Source organism: Oryctolagus cuniculus, chromosome 13 (genome assembly GCF_051225735.1).
Source record: "Oryctolagus cuniculus isolate XC-2025 breed Fujian yellow rabbit chromosome 13, ASM5122573v1, whole genome shotgun sequence".
Taxonomy (NCBI): domain Eukaryota; kingdom Metazoa; phylum Chordata; class Mammalia; order Lagomorpha; family Leporidae; genus Oryctolagus; species Oryctolagus cuniculus.
This window is the reverse complement of record NC_142879.1, coordinates 91094455-91100363: the sequence shown is the minus strand read 5'-3', so window position 1 is coordinate 91100363 and position 5909 is coordinate 91094455. Positions and strand designations below refer to the sequence as shown.

Below are 5909 nucleotides of genomic sequence, written 5' to 3'. Positions count from 1 at the left end.
TTTTTAACTATCTTGTGAATCTACTTAGAAAAACACACACAAAGTTCACAACTATAAATTTAAATATTTTGCACTAAAAAAAAAACACTAAACAACAAACACAAAATCACAGGCATGAACTGTAAACCTGTATTAGTTATCAACTAGTCTTAAGGTTAATTCTTAGCAGTAATTTAGTATTTTCCTCCTTGGCATTTGTAATGGTTTAGCACCAAATGATCTGCAGAGGTACTAGTAACAATGATGGCTGCCAGTGTCAGGAGATGCTCAGTACACACCACTCCCCACACACACGGCCCACTCTCACACCACACAGACAGGAGGCATGTGGATATGGGGTCGCACGCTGACTTCCAGGGCAATGGAAATAAGACAGGGCACATGGGTCACACATCTTTAATGTAGTGCATTCGTAGAAAAAGGCAGCTTCTGCTCCCAGGCATGTGCTCGTCCTTGGGCTTTATATCATGATTTAGAAGATGCAGACGTTATTGCCTAAATGTTATTCTATACATTTCCATCAGTGTTCAGGAAAACACTTTCAAGTGCTACTTAACTTACACCATAATTACTGGGTTACAGCTTTTAGCACTTTTGGAAGCAATATTTTTGAAAGCTATGGATGTCCCTGATATCCACTTAAACCAGACCCTTTTCAGAGACAGTCTTGGCAGCTTGCACACTAGGTTCTCTGCGTGCCTGTCGCCATGGACACAGAAGAGCAAGAAGCTCTCCCTCTGCTCATAGTCACAGCTGTTGGTGTCCAGCACTTTGCAGATCTCCCACATCATGTCGCTGGGGTTCATGGAGCTGGTGGTCTTCATGCTCCAGGTGAAGCACAGGGAGCGAGGTTTTGCTTCTTTCTTCTCGTCCTTGTGAGTTTTGAATTTAATTTACTAAAAAGACTCAAAGCCTCGGCTTTGAGTCTGGGACAGTGGTGTGGCTTCATGGGACAGGCTGGGTGAGGCAGGTGTGCCATTGTATGTTGTAGTTCACTGCTCCCAGGGCTGGCCGTGGAAAGTGCTACTGGTGGCAGTGCCTCTTGGGAAGCAGATTCGATCCAGAGTGGCTGCACTGCCAGTACTATGAGTTGAAGCAACTGGGGTCCTCTTGTCAGGGATAGTGCTGTTCTTTGCCATTCTGAATCACTGAGTGTCTATCAGCTGTGGTTCTCTCACTGCAAATGTAAGTATTTCACCATGTCATTCCACCAGATGTTGTGTTACTTCTGGGGACAGCAGAGCTTTTCTTGTGTTCAGGAATATCTGCCTTACTGAGATTACTTGCATTCCCAAGCATTGGGCTGGCTGGAGCAATTCCCTTTCCTCCAAAAGCACTGATGCTTGTTCTCCAGGAGGGGATTCCATCTTCTTTGAGGTCACTATCTGCAGTGCTGGCTTGATTCCCTTTTGGATAGGCCACAACTGAAGGAATAGCTGGTCCAGCATGGCCACTGTACCTTCTATGTTTCTGGCTTGTAGAAACACTTCTCTGTACTTTGTGATGAGGGAGAAACCCATAGTCCCCATTGACTTTGAATCCCGGTGGGCAGGCGAGTTGAAGGTAGGCAAGATGCCCACAGAACTCCATAGGCGGGAAAGTCCATCTTCCCAGAATAAGGGGAGTGGAGGCACTGGCAGCCAGTGTGCCTCTGGGGGTTTTTGTCAGAGGGAGAAATCTCCCGTCCCCACAGCTCTGGCCTGTATTCTGTACTTTTAAAAATTCAAGAGCCAATGAAAGCATTTCTATAAAAATGGGAATTTATATGGGTAAACATTTTGAAACACGTTTTAGTAGATGTGTTTCTTACATTTAAAAGTTATTTAAAATTATATACTCATGGCTTCAATTATTTTGTGACTACTTTAAAATTTACTTCATATGATCAAAGTTGAAGATCTATTTATTTTTCTACTGTTAAAAGGCCTTGCCTATTTTCTTTTTTTTATAAATTTATTTTTTTTCATTTGAAAGAGTTACAGAGAGAGGTAGAGACAGAGTGAGAGGACTTTCATCTGCTGGTTCACTCCCCCAGATGGCCACAATGGCTGGAGCTGCACTGATCTGAAGTCAGGAGCCAGAAGCTTCTTCCGGGTCTCCCAAATGGGTGCAGGGGCCCAAGGACTTGGGCCATCTCCTACTGCTTTCCCAGGCCATAGCAGTGAACTGGATTGGAAGAGGAGCAGCCAGGACTAGAACCGGCGCCCATATGGATGCCGGCACTTCAGGCTAGGGCTTTGACTTGCTGTGCCACAGCACCAGCCCTGCCTATTTGCTTCTGAACATTGGTCTTTTTTACTTTGTATTTGTTGAAGTCTATTTTAGTAGATCATTAATTCATTGATGGTAATGTAAATCTAAAATATTATCTCAAAAAATTAATGAAGTATTAAGTTGAAAAGAAAACAGGCCAGCCGGCGCCATGGCTCACTAGGCTAATCCTCCACCTGTGGCACCGGCACCCTGGGTTCTAGTCCTGCTTGGGGCGCCAGATTCTGTCCCGGTTGCTCCTCTTCCAGTCTAGTTCTCTGCTGTGGCCCGGGAAGGCAGTGGAGGATGGCCCAGGTCCTTGGGCCCTGCACCCGCGTGGGAGACCAGGAGGAAGCACTTGGCTCCTGACTTCGGATCGGCGCGGTGCGCCAGCCGTAGCAGCCATTTGGTGGGTGAACCAATGGAAGGAAGACCTTTCTCTCTGTCTCTCTCTCTCACTATCTAACTCTACCTGTCAAAAAAAAAAAAAAAGAAAGAAAAAGAAAAAAAGAAAAGAAAACAGGCCAGCCACTGACTTCAGTACCTGAATATCTTACCCTGATTTTTCCATTAATCATGTTCTCAGCCCAAGTTCTCTTGCATTCCTTAAAAGCCCAAACCACTTTCACAGGGTAAGATGATAGTTACTGAGACTCTCAGTCTACTGCCCTCCTTATCATCAGTGGACTGAATTTCCTCCTTCCTTTATCCTTAAACCTCTTCCTCATTATTCTGATTCAATACCGTTGGCAAGGACCAGACTTTCAGTAATAAGATTACAAAGGAAGATGAAAAACTAAAGTATTTGTGTTTGATAGTGTCATATATAGAGAAAATCCTGAGAAATTTTCAAATATTAGAGCTGTAAAATGGGTTCAGCAGAGTAGAAGGATACAAAACCAGTATACCAGTTAACCAAATTGTATTTATTATAACACCAAAAAAGAAAAAAATTTTAGGAAAATTTTAAGAAACAAGTATTAGATGTGTATAATGGGCCAGGTTAACACTTGTATGCAATGGTGGCATCCCATTTTGGAGTGCTAGTTCAAGTCCTGAGTGCTCTGCCTCCTCTCCAGCTTCCTGCTCATGTGCCTGGTAGAACAGCAGAAGATGTCCCAAGTACTTGGGCCCCCTCCACTCATGTTGGAGATCTGGATGGATTTTCTTGCTTCTGGCTTCAGCCTGGCCTGGCCATGGCCTTTGCAGCCATTTGGGGAAAATCTTGATGTCTGTCTTTCCCTCCTTCTCTGTCAGTCTTTCAAATAAATATTCTTTTTTTAAAAAAGCCTTGCACACTCTAAACTATAAAAAAATAGTTGGAATCACTTAAGTAGTGAACAACAGGCTGACATTGTGACATCGCAGGTAAAACCTCTGCCTACAATACTGGCATCCCATGTCAGCACAGTTCACATCCAGGCTGCTCTACTTCCAACCTAGGTCCCTGCAAATGGCCTGGAAAAGTCAGCAGAAAATTACTTAATGTTCAGGCCTATGCCACCCATGTGGGAGACCTGGATGAAGCTCCTGGCTCCACACCTAGTCATTAACACTTAGGAGTTGGCAGCCATTCTACTAGCTTTTGTCAGGTTATGAACACCTCAGGGTTCTGATTTTTGTATCCCCCAGAAAGGAGTGGAGAAAAGAGACAAGGACCAACCTCAACAGAGACAGGTTGCTTTATTGAAGCACAGAGGGGCGGCAGTCTGTTCTTGCAAAGAGACTGCACACAGGGCACATGTAGGGCTGGGCTTTTAGCTGGTTGTCAAGGGAAGTTGCCACTGGTGGGAGAGAGAACTTGCTTCCAGAAGCCTTATAGGCCTTTCGCTTATCCTGTTTAGCAAGCTGCTTTGTAAGCTGTTTCGCAAGGGGATATGAGAGGTCATGAGTGGCTCTCCCACAGGTATGGGGGGGGGTCTCTTCAGGAGGAAGGAAGTGGGGGAGGGTGACATTCTTGTGAGCCTTATTGTCCTTTAGATTCTGCCTTGAGTTACAGGATCCAAGTAGGAGTCACGCAGCCGACCAAGTGACTGTGATGGGGCCCCTGCACCCAAGTGGGAGACCCGGAGGAAGCTCCTGGCTCCTGGCCTCGGATCAGTTCAGCTCTGGCCATTGTGGTCATCTGGGGAGTGAACCAGTGGATGGAAGGTCTCTTTCTCTCTGGCTCAATCTCTCTCTGTAACTGTGTCTTTCAAATAAATAAAGTAAATCTTAAAAAAAGAGAGAGAATGAAAGAGTAGATGGAAGAATTCTCATTCTTCCTCTCCCTCATACGTCACTGTCATTCTGCTTTACAAACTAATAAATCTTAATAAGAAAATAGTTTCTGGGTGATACTGTATCCTTTGTTAATTTAATAAAACTAGCTTTTCAGTGCTGTGCAACATTACTTTCTTTTTAAAGATTTATTTATTTGAAAGTCAGAGATACACAGAGAGAGAGAGAGGTCTTCCATCCGATGGTTCACTCCCCAACTGGCCGCAACGAGTGCCACTCTCAAGAAGGGTTTTGGCCAGTCCACCAGACTAACATTCCATAGAGATTCTGATAGTCCTCTGGGGTACCAGGTGAGAGGAAGGAGGGATCATCATACATATAAAAGTAAAGTCCCTAATTTTCTTGGCATTTGGGGATAAGGTGGAGGATGCTGATACTAAATGTCTAGAACCTTCTCCTTTCTTATCAATGACTCCCCTGGCATGGTGGGCCCAGGGCCAGCCAGCTGAGGTTCATGAGAAGTGGCTGTGAGGAGTAAACCACTCCCAATTACTCACTGACTCCCAGGACATTGTTAGCTCCAGGTCAGTAAGTGAAAGCCTGACAGACTGTAGGAAGTAAGCTTAGCTGAGAAAGGCTCAGCAGCATCCCCCACGTCCGCAGCAGGTTAACACCAGGCGAGAACAGACCTCTGACGCCCATCTGGTCCCATGGCTAGGGAGCAGCACTCCGCTGCTCATCTCTCTCTCTCTCTCTCTCTCTCTCTCTTTTTTTTTTTGCCAAGAGGCTTTCTCCATTTTATTTCTTTGGGAAAGGAAAACAAAGTCTTCCCGTCACATATGGTAGAGATATATATTTACGTAATTTCTTTTGTGGATATCTTGAAGCTGAGACTGTCATATTTTCTATTTGTTTTTCCTACTAATGCCTTCTCTTCTCCCAGGACCTGTGGCCCAGGCCCAGGTTCTGGGGCAAGTGCAGTGAAGGGTGAAGGCAGTGGTCGCCAGGGCGGCCTCCTCCCCAGCCCAGAGACATGGTGAGGACCACCCAGCAGGGGTTGTGCACGACTAAGAGACCATGTGCAGGGGCATTCCTGTCTTTGTGGGGGATTCACAGCGCATTAAACTGTCACCAGTCATGGGAGGAGATTGGAGAGAGTGCCACTGGACACAGGAGGACCCACAGCGGTGGCCGAGACCCCCAGAGGGGCTGGGACAACCTCATGGCACAGCAGGCCTGCCCCCTCCCTCTCCAACAAGGGGTGCCAAGAAGGGGGGCCCCACTCTCCTGCTGCCTGGGCCCTCAACACTGCTCACTCTGCCCTCCCCCATTCCCTCCGGAGAGGGCAGGCCACTGAGATAGGGCTGAAGAGTACGGCGGGGGTGGGGGTGGGGGCTCAGGGAAGAGCCTGGTCGCAGCTGCTTTGAGAACTTCTTTGG

At 46.4% G+C, this 5909-nt stretch overlaps 1 pseudogene; it reads right to left on the bottom strand.

Moving 5' to 3' along the window:
- Positions 1–557: 557 nt before the first annotated feature.
- Positions 558–1590, bottom strand: LOC103345744 (MAP/microtubule affinity-regulating kinase 3 pseudogene; annotated as a pseudogene).
- Between the last annotated feature and the right edge of the window lie 4319 nt (positions 1591–5909).